Source organism: Bison bison, unplaced genomic scaffold, assembly GCF_000754665.1.
Source record: "Bison bison bison isolate TAMUID 2011002044 unplaced genomic scaffold, Bison_UMD1.0 scf7180017864340, whole genome shotgun sequence".
NCBI classification, from domain to species: Eukaryota; Metazoa; Chordata; class Mammalia; order Artiodactyla; family Bovidae; genus Bison; species Bison bison.
This window is the reverse complement of record NW_011494912.1, coordinates 4,230,368-4,241,870: the sequence shown is the minus strand read 5'-3', so window position 1 is coordinate 4,241,870 and position 11,503 is coordinate 4,230,368.

Here is an 11,503-nt window from a genome sequence, read left to right as displayed (position 1 = left end):
GCCCCATCTCTGCCCCCGGCCCCAGAGCTGGTCTGGCCTCACACACACCATCACCTCACCCTGCCTTACCTCTGTCTTGGTGGGGCCGCCCCCTCCCGCCTCTCCTTGCATGAGCTGGAGGGCCCATGTGAGCTGCGCCCTGTCCCACACCTGCCCCCCGGCCCACCCCCATGCACACTCCGCTGTCTGCAGCTCCTCTGAGGCTGGGCTGGAGGACAGGCCGCCCCCCCGACTGTGGCCCATCATGCGTGTTCCTGGGAGCAGACAGGGAATTTGGGGCCCGTCAGCCCCCCAGGGGGTTGTCTCGGTAGCAGCAGGTATAGATAATTATCCAAACCCCAAAGGGAGAGAGGTCTGCTCCCGTGGGGCGAAAGTCCCGGGGGCCAGACAGCAGCCCTGACTCGCTTTGGGTCTTTTCCTTTCTTTATTGAAGCCACTTTAGTGGGAAGCAGGTACCAGGCCTCAGGGTGAAGGGAGGGTCCCTGGAGGGGGAGGGGAGCCGTGGTCCGGGGGCCAGAGCTGCTGGGGGGCGCCGCAGAGGGTGGTTGGGCAGAGTCCCCCAGCCTCCCAGCCCCCTGAAGTTCATCTCAGCACCCCCTCCAGGCCTCTCCCCAGGCTCCTTGCCAGTGGCTGAAGCAGCCCCTGCCCCTCCCCACACCCCTCTGTCCTCTGGGTTCTTTCTGTGTAATCTATTTTTTAAGAAGAGTTTGTATTATTTTTTCATAACGGCTGCAGCAGCAGCTGCCGGGGGCTTGGGGTTTTATTTTTTCCGGCGGGCGGGGGTGGGGGGCCATTTTGTCACTGTGCCTCAGTTGAGCATCTAGGAAGTATTAAAACTGTGAAGCCTTCTCAGTGCACTTTGAACCTGGAAAACAATCAAAAACAGGCCCATGGGACTATGACTCAGGGAGGTGACAAGAGTCATCTCCATCCAGGAATGGGGACGTCTAAGGAACAAAACCCAGACTCAGAATAATAAAATAAATTCCGTACTCCCCCCCCAGATCCCGCATTGTGACGTGTGTCTGGGGGCCCCAAAGAAACAGGAGGAGAGAAGGACCTTTTGATTCAGAAGCCTGGTCTGAGAAGACAGGAATGGAGGTGTGGGTGGGGACAGATAAGAGGGCGGGGATGGAGGTGTTGGCCCAGCTTTGCCAAAGTTGAGTTTGAGGGTAGGGGGAGGAGTAGGGGGAGAGCCAAGGGAGACTAGGGAATGGATTGCTCTTATTTCATGCTTGCTTTTTTTTTTTTTCTAAAATGTAAAGAGTCCCATCGGGAAACTGGAAACCACCCTAGTTATTTCAAATGTAGGTCATTTAATCCAGGGAATCGTTTAATCCAGTGGAAGGACAAAAAGTGGATACTGAGATAACCATTTCTGTTGAACTGTAGGAAGCGGCCACCCCTTGGCTGGGGCACTTAAGGAAATAAGTTAATTTAGTTATCTGGTGCCAAGGTTAACAATTCACCCCTTAAATTTGGTGGCTTGAAATAACTGGTCACTCATGGCTCAGAACTTCTCTGTTAAGAATTGGGAACATCTTGGTGAGTGGTTTTGGCCTGGGGTCTCTCCTGTGTTTGTGGTCAGATACTGCCCGGGGCTGCAACGCTTTGAGGGCTTCACTGGGACCAGAGGGTCCCTTTCCAAGGACCTTCTGTACATGGCTCATGCTCATGGCTGCAAACTGGGCTGGCTGCTGACTAGAGGCCTCCGTCCCTCTCAGAGGCCTCCCTACAGGGCCCCTTGAGTGTCCTCACAGCATCCTCGAGAGTGAGCATCCCAAGAGAGCAAAGCAGAGGCTCCACTGCCTTTTAGGACCTAATCTCAGAAGTCACACAAGCTTGCTTCCACCATATTCCACCAGTCACACAGACCAACCCTGATCCAGCATGTGAGCTGTCTATACAAGGCCACAAATACAGCCCAGGAGAAATCACTGTAGTCATCTTGGAAGCTGGCTAGAGACGTGGAGGGCGGAGCCCCAGAACAGTGCTTAGATTTTTGATGTGTGTTGGGGGGAAGGGTTGGATTCCAGTTGGTGCTGGAACTTCTTACTAAGAAGATAGCTGCGGGACTTTCCCAGCGGTCCAGTGCTTAAGAGCCCACCTTCCAGTACAAGGGACATAGGTTCAATCCCTGATCAGTGTACTAAGGTTCTGCATGCTGTGGGTCAACTAAACCTGTGTGCCCACACGCTCTGGAGCCCACGTGCCACAACTAAGACCGAATGCAGCCAAAAGTAATTAAAAAAAAAAAAAGGTGCAGAAATAGTGCTAGAGCTAAACATTGGCTCCTGCTGGACAAGGGCAGAAGAAAGTCTCTCTACCTGCTCCATGTTCCAGTCTCTCTCAGGGGACCACTGTTAGCAGGCCCACCTCAACAGGAAGCCAGTTGCAAGGAAATCTGGGAAATGTAGTTTTCAGCAGTCCAGCAACACTATCACAGAACAGGCTGTGGAGCGGGCGTGGGGCTGAGGTACCGTGAGCAACCAGCACAACCCATCCTTTCGGCTCCTCACCCACACACACCTTTCTGCCATATTTGATTTCCATACAACTCTTAACAATGCTTCCACATAACAAGATGCAAATATCTTTTGTACACAGATGTGTCATTCTCTTTCTAATGCCAAAAATTAGAAACAGTACAGGAAGAGGAAAATCAGGCACCATTGTCCTAGAAATACCTAAAAAGAATAATATACTATGACAAGTAGGATTTACCCCAGGAATGCAATAGTGGTTCAGTATTTGGAAAGTAAATCCGTGGAAAACCACAGCAAGATACCACTTAGCACCCACAGGATGGCCACGATTTTTAAAAAGAAAGGAAAAATATGTTGGTAAGGACGTGGATAAATCAGAAACCCCCTTCTCTGTTAATGGGAATATAAAATGGGCCGCTGCTGTGCAGAACAGTTTGGCAGTTCCTCAAAATGTTAAACAGCGTTATGGGGCTTCCCTGGTGGTCCCGTGTTTATGAAATTGCCTGCTAATTCAGGGGACATGGGTTCAACCCCTGGTCCAGGAAGATCCCACATGCCACGGGGCAACTAAGCCTGTGTGCCACAACTGCTGAGCTTACAGTGTAGAACCCACGAGTCACAACTGCGGAGCCCGAGGGCTGCAGCTACTGAAGCCAGCCTGCCCTAGAGCCTGTGCTCAGCAAGAAGACGCGCCACCGCAATGAGAAGCCCCCTCCCCGTAATGAGAAGCAGCCCCTACTCACCGCAACTGGAGAAAGCCCTGTGCGCAGCAACAAAGGCCCAGAAAGGCCAAAAATAAATATTAAAAAAAAAATTTTTTTAAACACAGTTATGACCCAGCAATTCCCCTCTCAGGTTTACAAACAGCAGAGGTGGAAACATGCACATAAAAACTTGTACATGAAGGTGCATAGCAACATTATTTGTAAGAGTCAGAAAGTGGGAACAAGCAAATGTCCATCACCTGCTAAATGGACAAACAAAACTAGTATATCCATACAATGGAATATTATTCAGCCATGAAAAGGAATGAAATAGTGATACATGCTACAACGTGGATGATCCCAGAAAACACAATGCTGAGAGAAAGAAGCCAAACATAGAAGGTCACATGCTGATGATTCTGTGTACACGAAATGTCCGGAATGGGCAAATTCATAGAGACAGTAGATGAGTTGTGGGAAGGGTAGATGTGTGTGTGTGTGTGTGTGTGTGTGTGTGTGTGTGCGCGCGCGCGTGCGCGCTCAGTCATATCTGACTCTTTGTCACTCCATGGACTGTAGCCCACCAGGCTCCTCTGTGCATGGAGTTTTCCTGGCAGGAGTACTGGAGTGTGTTGCTATGCCCTCCTCCAGGGGGTCCTCCCGACCCAGGGGTGGAGCCCGCATCCCTCGAGTCCCCTGCATTGGCAGCGGGTTCTTTATGACCAGCGCCTCCTGGGAAGCCGCTCCTACTGTGTTAAATCCACCCCTCGAGGGCTTGATTGTGCCCTTTCAGTGACTACATTTTCAGTTTTTTAGAAACTTTATTTGGTTCTTTGTCAGATGGAGTGTTGTCTAAAAGTTTGGGTTTATTATTTTATGTCTTTAAGAGTCTTCAGCATACTGAATTTTATGTTCTCTTTCATGTTGTTGTTGTATATCCTCAGGATCTAGGGGCTATAATTGTCCTAATTGTAACTTTGATTCTCACATGTGAAAATTTGTTTAAGGGCTTCGATACTTCTTTTTAAAAATTGCTTTTTTTTTTTTTTGACTGCGTGGGTTTCCATTGCTGCACACGGGCTTTCCTTGGTCGTGGTGAGCGGGGCTACCCTTGGTCGTGATGCACGGCTTCTCTCTGTGGTGGCTACTCGTGCTGCGAAGCTAGGTGCGGGGGCTGCAGTAGTTGTGGCTCATGGGCTCAGGAGTCGCAGCTCACAGGCTCTAGAGTTCTGGTCCAGTAGTTGTGGAGCACAGGCTTAGTTGCTCTGCAGCATCTGGGATCTTCCCAGACCTGGGGTCAAACCAATGTCCCGTGCATTGCAAAGCAGAGTCTTAACCACTGCACCATGAGAGAAGCCCTCAACAATATTTTTTTAATTGAAGGATAATTGCTTTAGAGAAATTTGTTGTTTTCTGTCAAACCTCAACATGAATCAGCCATAGTATACGTATATCTCTTATATGTATACGACATTTCTTAATAATGGGTACAATTTTCATTGTAGGTGAGTCCAACTGCCACACTTAGCCCAAAACTTTATGTATACATAATACATCCTGAATTAGTCTGTATTTTTCTTTTTTCTTGTAAATCTCATCTCCTGTCACTCCTGGTTACAGACCCTCACTAACACCTAAGGGAAGACATATTATCGACTCATTGTCGGTCATGTGTGGTGTTTGCTACTGCTAAGTCACTTCAGTCGTGTCCGACTCTGTGCGACCCCATAGACGGCGGTCCACCAGGCTCCCCCATCCCTGGGATTCTCCAGGCAAGAACACTGGAGTGGGTTGCCATTTCCTTCTCCAATGCATGAAAGGGGAAAGTGAAAGTGAAGTCGCTCAGTCGTGTCCAACTCTTAGGACCCCATGGACTGCAGCCCACCAGGCTCCTCCGTCCATGGGATTTTCTAGGCAAGAGTACTGGAGTGGGGTACCATTGCCTTCTCCTGTGTGGTGTTTAGTCCCGTTTGTTTCTGGACTCCTGGGTTTTCTCTTTCTTCCCTGGGAGCTCAGCTGTGCATCTGCTGCTGCTGCTGCTGCTGCTAAGTCGCTTCAGTCGTGTCCGACTCTGTGCGACCCCATGGACTGCAGCCTACCAGGCTCCTCCACCCGTGGGATTTTCCAGGCAAGAGTACTGGAGTGGGGTGCCATTGCCTTCTCCGCAGCTGTGCATCTAAAATTAATTTGATCAAACATTTCAAAGGGTTTTACTTGTCGAGTTTTCTGGTTGTCCTAGCTGCCAAATCAGAAGCACGTGGGGAGGTTTCTCAGAACATGTTTCCTAGGCCTTCTTCCCCTGCCAAAATCCTGACACTGCCTCCTAAAGAGTCTGCCAAAATCTGGGTGCATCTGGGGCCAGAAATGGGGTGACAGTGGGGATTGTTCCTCTGTAACTTGAGAAGCGGCGCTAGTGGTAAAGAACCCACCTGCCAGTGTAGGAAACGTAAGAGATGTGGGTTCGATCCCTGGGTCAAGAAGATCTCCTGGAGGAAAGCATGACAACCCACTCCAGGATTCTTGCCTGGAAATTCCATGAACAGAGGAGCCTGGAGGGCTACAGTCTGTAGGGTTGCAAAGAGTCGGACACAACTGAAGCGACTGAGCACCCACGCACAATTTGGGAAATGACACAACTCACTTCCCCAGTGTTCTGATTCAGTTCCTGGTGTCTTAGACTTCTGTGCCTAATGCACCCAGAAGATGCTGAGTAAATGTACAGTGAATACGTGAATGCATGAAAGATGACTGGCTGACGCCTGTAGTCAATGTAATACCCACTGCAGGTCTGATGTGTGATTAAACCAGAGAGCAACTGCTCAATAAAGATCATTTTCCCTTCCCCTAAAACAGGAAGGAGGAGCTTACCACCACCCCCACGGACTTAGCAGACCCAGGTCAGACTACCCTCAGGGTGGACAACCTGCATTCCAGCCTCTGTCCGGGTCTCTGAGGACCTCGATGGAGGTCATGCGGGAAGCATGCAGGTTGGCCTGGATTCCATTCTGTGGATTTACACCCACGTGTGCTTGATGAGTGGGCCAGTCAGCCTGGAGGACAGGCCCTAGCGGTATCTCAGAGGTCTGCATTAGGCCCCACCTGTTTGTCCGTTCTGGGTGTGACAGAGTGGAGAAGGATCAGCAGGAGAAGAAGGGGGTGACAGAGGATGAGATAGTTGGATGGCATCCCTGACTCAATGGACACGAGTTGACACAGCTCTGGGAGATGGTGAAGGACCAGGAAACCCTGTGTGCTGCAGACTCCACGGGCTTGCAAAGGGTCAGATACGACTTATCGACTGAACAACAACAAAGGACCCCTTAGGTGAAAGTCAGGACCCTGTAGGGCCTCCTTTTGCCCCTCAAAGCCTCAGCTTTCCTTCCCCATCCCTTCCCCACTCATCCTGTCCTCAACCCTTTCCTGACTCTCGGCAGAGAATTTCACCTGCAGCAGGGCTGCCCACCCTAGGGCCTCCAACTCATCTCTCCAGGTCTCCAGCTGGTCGCAGGAAGACCCAAAGACTCCTCAAAGGCCAAGTGCCCAGACACAGACTTCAGTTTCCCCCAAGCATCCTGCCCTCCTTCTGGGATCCCAACCCCAAAGTGTCATCCTTAGCCATCCAACCCACGCTGACACCTGGGAGTGACCCTGGACTCCGCCCTCCTCTTTCTGAAAGTTTCCAGGATGGAATCTACTTCTGGGCATCTCTGCAGTCAGGCCTCTGCCTGCCACCATCCGTCTGCACCATCATCTGAGGTCAGCCACCAGCATGGCCCTCTGGGTCATCATACCTCCTAACTCACCCGCAGCCTCTAGTCTGGGGTTGGTGGGCCCCTGCTCAGGGCCTCAGACTCGCTTTGTCTGCCTCCAACCGTGGTTTGCTTTCTTCTTATTTTTTCTTAATTTAAAAAAATATATATCTGGCTGTGCCAGGTCTTAGTTGTGGCACGTGAACTCTTTAGTTGCGCCACATGGTTCCCTGACCAGCCATAGGATCCAGAAGCCCCGCTTTAGGAGCTCAGAGTCCTAGCCACGGGACCACCAGGGAATTCCCTGCTTTTGCTTTTAAATGAGCTAACACTATACAGTAGATTTCACATACAAGGAAAGAACTCTGGCTGCTCTTGAGTGATTTATTGGGCCCACATGCATGTTCTTCCCTTGGTGTCCCCAAGTGGCAGCCATACCCTGATGATCAAAGACCCCGAAGGACAAGCCTTGCTTTTCAGGGCACTTGAGATTAAAGCTCTTCCCCTGTCCATCGTTACTCTCTCTGCTCCCAACTACAGCCCAGAGTTGACCCCATTCGGCAGCTGGTCCAAGTCCCTGCAGAGGAAATCGGCCTCTTTCCCCCGGCATTTGAGGCCTTTCCCCAAGCCACCCAGACCACCCTCCAGCCTCACCTTCTTCCCTGGAGAAACACAGCTTACTGGCCTCACAATTCCCAGATACCACCTGCTTTCCCAAATCTGTCTCCGTGGAGTTGAGCTTTTGTCTGCTTGGTTTACATAAGCTGACTGTACAGAACCACATACACAAAAGTGGGCACACGGAGTATCAAACATAATCTGCTTTTTTTTTTTTTTTTGAGACATTATAGAGTTCTGCTTAAAATATTTATTTGGCTGCATCAGGTCTTAGTGGCAGCATGGGAACTCATAATTTCGCACGGGGGATCTAGTTTTCTGACCAGGGATCGAACCTGGAGCCCACTGCACTGGGAGCATTGGAGTCTTAGCCACTGGACGATGATGGAAGTCCCCCAGTGGGCTGTCTTTAAGGAAAGATGTTTCTGCAAACTTTTCATTATGAGGCATTTCAAACATTAAGAAAACTAGAAATAATAAGTTAATGAGTCCCTTACGCCCACCACCTACATCCAACAATTGTTAACATCTGCCAGTGTGTGTACAAGGTTAATTGTTTGGTTGGTTTTGCTGAACTATTCATTTGAAATCACTTTGCAAACATCATGACATTTCACTTCCTGAACATAGCGAATACTTCGGCATGCAGACGCCTCCTAAAAATACATTATCTTCAAAACCACAAAACCATGATCAGACTCAAGAAAATTAACAATACGGACTTCTCTGGTGGTCCAGTGGCTAAGACTCCACGCTCCCAAATGCAGGGGGCCCAGGTTCAATCCCTGGTCAGGGAATTAGATCCCTCATGCTGCAACGAAGACCCAGAACAGCCAAATAAATATTTTTAAAAACGAAAAGACAAATAACAATAATTTCCAGTATTACTACATATCTAGTCAAAAGTCAGTTTCCTCAGTTTTCTCAGCTAAGCATTTTATAGCTGAGTTGTTATTCTTTTGCTGGTCGCATCAGCACCCAGTCAAGGCTCAGGGCACCTTTGTCTGTCATTCTCTTTCTTCCTGTGACCCCACCAATCCTTTCATCCCTGGTATTTTTTGTTGTTGTTGTTCCAGGCCAATCGTCTTGTACAAAGTTCCATCTTCTGGATCTGTCATTTTCCTTGAGGTGGCACTTACCTCATTCCTCCATCCCCTTTATTTTCTGCAATGGGAAGAGAAGTTAAATATAGAGACTTGACTGGGCTCAGTTAATTGTTTTGACGGAAACATCTCATGGCTGGAGTTCCCTAGTGGTCCAGTGGTTAAGACTGCGCTTCCAATGCAAGGGGGCCTGGGTTCGATCCCTGGTCAGGGAACTAGATCCCACATGTTGCATCTAAGGGTTTACATTCTGCACCTAGAGATCCTCCCTGATGCTGGGAAAGACTGAGGGCAGGAGGAGAAGGGGAGGAGAGAGGATGAGATGGTTGGATGGCATCACCAACTCAATGGACATGAGTCTGAGCAAACTCCGGGAGATAGTGAAGAACAGGAAGCCCGACATGCTGCAGTCCATGGGGATGCAAAGAGTCGTTCATGACTTAACAACTAAAAAACAACTAGAAGTCCTGCATGCTGCAATTAAGACCCAGCACAGCCAAGTAAATAAACAAGCAAATGGAAAACTTGAAAAGAAATGACTCATGGGTGCTGTGCTGTGTTCAGTCGAGTCTGACTCTTTGCCACCCCATGGACTGTAGCCCACCATGCTCCTCTGTCCATGGGATTCTCCAGGCAAGAATATTGGAGTGGGTAGCCATGCCCTGCTCCAGGGGATCTTATTGACTCAGGGATGGAACCCAGATCTCTTAAGGCTCCTGCATCGCAGGCAGATTCTTTGCCGTTGAGCCACTAGGGAAGCCCCTATCTCATGGGTGGTGTGATGTAAACAGGGGAAAGGAGTTTGATTTACTCTCCATGTTTTGACTGATACCTGGAACTAACTGGTGGACATTACAGGGGAAAGGAAGCTGTGTGTGGAGACAGAGCTGCTGAATGCGGCATGGGCTGCCTGGGGAGGTGGTAAGCTCCTCGTCACTGGGGGGTATCCCAGAAAGTTTGTGGACCGTCAAGTGCACTGGTGAAGAATCTCTTGCTTTGGTTAGTGCACCCCAGCCCCCTCTCACCCGCTGGATAATTTAAGGGGTACTTTTGGTCATCATGGTGATTGCAAATATTGTTGATGCACAGTGGATGCTGAGATCCTTGCAACTTTCGAGACAGTCCCGTAAAAAGACAGTAGCCACATACCCAACAGGCTACTGAGAACTTCTGGGCAAGCATTTCATTAGAAAAGGGGCTTTTGGACTCTTTAGCAACAGAGTTATTTTTCAAACAATAGCTTCATAGAACTGAGTACACAGAATAGATTCACAGTGCTTAAAGCTGGGGTCACGGCTGTGGGGGCCCTTCTCCAGGCTCCTAAGGCACCAAAGCACTCCTGTGAAAGCCACAGAGCTGGGGAACCTGAGATCCAGATGCTTCTGAAATTCTCCATCATAGGAGTGGGGTGGTTCACTCCAGGCCTCACTGCCAGCATCGCTCACGCTGTGGGTACCTGCAGGCTGGTGCTGGTCCTCTCAGACTCAGGTGAGGAGCAGGAAGCGTGGTCCACCCAGTGCCTGGCAGGGGCCCCGTAATGTTTCTTAAAGGCCAATCTGAAACATTCTCTCCAATAAGAAATACATTCACGTGGCAGAAGTTCAGGAGGCCCATGCAATTATACTGTGGCTTTGCAGCAGAAAAGAGGTTCATGCTCTTCCCAGAAAACAGCTTGTTTTTAATGGGTGTGTACTCTCTTTTTCTTTCCATCTCAGCCTTAGAGATCCCTGATTGCAGTATATGGAAAGGTTTCTCATTTCTTTTTTGTAACTTCTTTTTTTAAAGCGTAATATAATATACACACATAAAAGTATATATATATATATATGGGAAAAGCTCAATGAATTTTCACACACCCAATTGACCAGCATCTAGATGAAGCGGTAGGTTCCAGCCTCCCAATACCACCATGTGCTACCCCAAAAGTAACTGCTCTCCTGACTTCTAACACTGGAGTTGAGTTTTGCCTGTTTTTCGGACATTTATTATATAAATAGACTCAGTATGTTCTTTTTTATGTCTGTTTTTTTTTTTTTTTTGGCTGCACCGTGAGACATGTGGGATCTTAGTTCCCCCACCAGGGATGGAACCCGAGTGCGCCCCCCCCCTGCAGTGGACATGCCGAGTCTTAACCACTGGACCGCCAGAGGAGTCCCTGTGTCTGGCTTCTTTCATTTATCCACATTGTGTGTAGCTGTAGCTGATTCATTCTCACTTTGGTGAGCTACTCCACTGAATGACATGACTACTGATTCATTATTCTGCCACTGATGGGCTTCCAGGTGTGTTCCAAGGTTTTGTTACACCCACGTGTGCCTGTGCTCACAGTCATGTCTGCTTCTTTGCAACCCCTTGCACTGTAGCCCATCAGGCTCCTGTCCATGGAATTCTCCAGATAAGAGTACTGGGGTGGGTTGTCATTACCTCCTCCAGGGGATCTTCCTGACCCAGGGATCAAACATGCATCTCCTGCATTGCAGGAGGATTCTTTACCACTAGCACCACCTGGGAAGCTCCTTGTTCTACCTAATAGAGCAGTTTATGGATCAGGAACAAATCCGGCTCCCACGCTGGGACCCTGGGGGAGCTGGTGGGTGCCTTTCCCAGTTGCACTATCTTTCATTCTCATGGCAGGGGTCCGTGAGTTTGAGTTTCAGTCCAGACCCCTCATTACGGCTGTGTATTCCCTCTTTCTATCCCTGTCCTCAGGTAGCGGTGGCTTGCCCAAGCATCAAGCCCTTCCTTAGGTCTCAAAGAGCCTACAGAGAATAAGATTATCCTGCTGTGCTTCGAGGCTGTGAACACCCTTCCTCAAGGGCCATGTGGATTTCACATCAGTTGCC